Source organism: Frankliniella occidentalis, unplaced genomic scaffold (assembly GCF_000697945.3).
Source record: "Frankliniella occidentalis isolate FOCC.00 unplaced genomic scaffold, Focc_3.1 Scaffold643, whole genome shotgun sequence".
In the NCBI taxonomy this organism is placed as follows: domain Eukaryota; kingdom Metazoa; phylum Arthropoda; class Insecta; order Thysanoptera; family Thripidae; genus Frankliniella; species Frankliniella occidentalis.
In genome coordinates this window covers 60777-63196 of record NW_026267758.1, presented here as the reverse complement: position 1 = coordinate 63196, position 2420 = coordinate 60777, and the positions used below count along the sequence as shown (strand labels likewise).

At 62.4% G+C, this 2420-nt stretch overlaps 1 long non-coding RNA gene across 1 annotated transcript in view; it reads left to right on the top strand.

Annotated features, from left to right (window-relative positions):
- Nucleotides 1–2414, top strand: part of LOC127751642 (uncharacterized) — a 22234-nt gene extending 19820 nt beyond the window's left edge. The window contains exon 4 of the long non-coding RNA XR_008012196.1: nt 2244–2414. This is a non-coding gene — a long non-coding RNA (uncharacterized LOC127751642). The remainder of the gene's footprint in view (nt 1–2243) is intronic.
- The last annotated feature ends 6 nt before the right edge of the window (nt 2415–2420 follow it).

Genomic DNA, 2420 nt, shown 5'->3' with positions numbered 1-2420 from the left:
GCCGCAGGGCCGCCTCCTTCACCGAGTGACACCGAGTGACACCGAGTGACACCGAGTGACACCGAGTGACGGGGCGGGGCGCACCGCGCCTGCACCCTCCCCTCCCCGCCCCGCCCACGGGCGCTGCGCCTTGCGCCGCTATGCGCCAGCGAGGACCCCACCGCCAAAGTGACGTCATGCACGAGGTGTCCCACCGCAGCCGCCGGGGCGTGGCCCCAAGAGCACCCCTCTCATCTCATCCAGGGAAACACTCTCTCTGTGCCGACGCACGCCTTGCTGCTGTGGCTCTCGGCGCTCTTGTCGGGAGGCCGGAGGGAATGCAACCCTTTGCTGCACGAGGAGTGCAACGCCAATCGCGTGTCACGTCACCCCACGCCCGAGGAGCACCCCTTTGCCGTCACCGAGAGGCTCGCGAACCTGTCCGCAACAGGGACGGGTTGAGGGGGCTCCATGCGGGGCTGCGCCCGGCTGCGGGCGGCGCCCCCACCCCAAACCCACCCCGCCGTCAATGGGGGGCCCCGGCCGGTGGAGGGGGCCCCCTGCCCCCCGAGCGGGACCCCGCCCGGGCCCGGGCCCGGCCCCCACCACCCCTGCTCCCCCATTGAGCGCGTCTGCCGCGGGTTGTTGGCCTGTCTGGGCCGTTGGCCCTGGCGCTAGCGCCGCCGGCAGCGCGGGGTGGAGCCTGGGCTGAGCTAGGTACCCCGGCACCGGGCGGGGCCCAACTTAGTTGGCGTAGCCTGCCGTGGACCAGGCCCGCCAAGCCCGCAGCTTTTTGTTGCCTTACTCCTGACTCCCGCCTTTTGTGCCCGCGCGGCGGGCCGCCGGTCCCGCGCGGCGCCAAACGATCTGATCGGAGTGGTTGACCCTTCCTCGACGGCAGAGCGCGGGTCCTACAGACCCTCACACACAACCTTGTCCTGCTGCTCCCGCTGCCCGGCGGCCGGCTCGCGCGCTGCACCTGCAGCTGCGGCCACCCGCTGGTCACGGAGGTCACGGACCTGCAAACGGGCGTTTAGGCGGAGTCGGGCGCAGCTCGCAGCATCGCCTCGCTCAGGTCGCCTGGCTGAGCTCCGGATCTGCGCGGCTGGTTCCCGCCTCCAGGAGATCCTCTATCTCAGTATCGCACGCCATATTGCCTGGCTAGTTTTTTCCCCCTGATATTTTTGTTCAGTGAGTCGTTTGGCCTCTCCATCTTGATTTACGCCTCTCTCTCTCTATTTCCCTCTCTCTCTTCGTCTCTCTCTCGCTCTCTCTTCGTCTCTCTCTCGCTCTCTCCTCTTTTTCGGCGGCGTGTCCATCACTCTCCGCGAGCCCGTCCTATCTGCCTTCGCGATAAAACTGTTTCCTGTGGATTAGGCCGGGGGCCGCCGCCGTTCCCTCGCGTCGGTGCTCTGGGCAACACCCCGTTCGCGCCGACGGCACCGAGGCCCCCTCCTCGTAGCGAGCGATCTGGCTCATTGTAGATCTAGACTTGAGTCCCGGAATTATTTATTTAAATTCAGAAAACCGAAGGTAACTTATCTGTTTTCAGGTTAAAATTAGAAAAATAATAACACTTTTCCAGGAAAAAGTGCAGGTATACATTTTTAAAAAGAATTCTCGACAAATTTTTCAAAAAATTCAATGCGGGGGGAAGCTGGCAACGCACAGCACAGCGGTCCTGGCCAGGTGGCGGCGGCCCTGCGAAGGTTAAGGCCAGGGAACCAGTTTTAGGCTGGGCTGGCTGTAGCTGGGCGGGGCCGAGACCGGGGGCCCGGGGCTGGGTGGGGCGGCTGCGATTGAGCGTTGCAGCCGATAACTGGGTCACGACGACGCTGCACCGACGAGAGAGAAACCGTATGTCAAACCAGCGGGGGGTTTGCCTGGCATTGTCTCGTTGTCGATAGTTCTGAAAAATGAGAGATTGCATGTGACGGAGTATTTTGAAAATTGTTGTCGTTCTTGTTGTTAGCGATCATCCAGAAAGTACGTCCGTCTTTTGCCGTTCCCAAACTGCCCAGTTCAGCTAATGGCTAAATGGTAGCTCTCCTAGCGCCTGATCGGTAGGCAACGTCTTTCCTGCACAGCACACGTGCACTGCTGGGTTGCCTACGCTGGCTTTCGCAGGCGCTGACCTCCAGAAATGTGACGAACGAAATTGAGAAAAGCGGACGTACTTTCTGGGCGATCCCTTAGTCGCAGCAGCCTTTTTCCTGTTTCCTGGTTGTGCGGGACTAACTCTTGCCTTCTCCCGAATGTTTCAGAAGACGTGGGCGAGGGCTCGCGGCAAAAGCGCGGCTTCTTCAAGGGACTGTGGAAGCGGTCTCGCGGCTACTCGTTGGACCACCAGTAGCCGACGTGCTGCGGGTGCAGGCGCAGTCGCCGCAGGGCCGCCTCCTTCACCGAGTGACACCGAGTGACACCGAGTGACACCGAGTGAC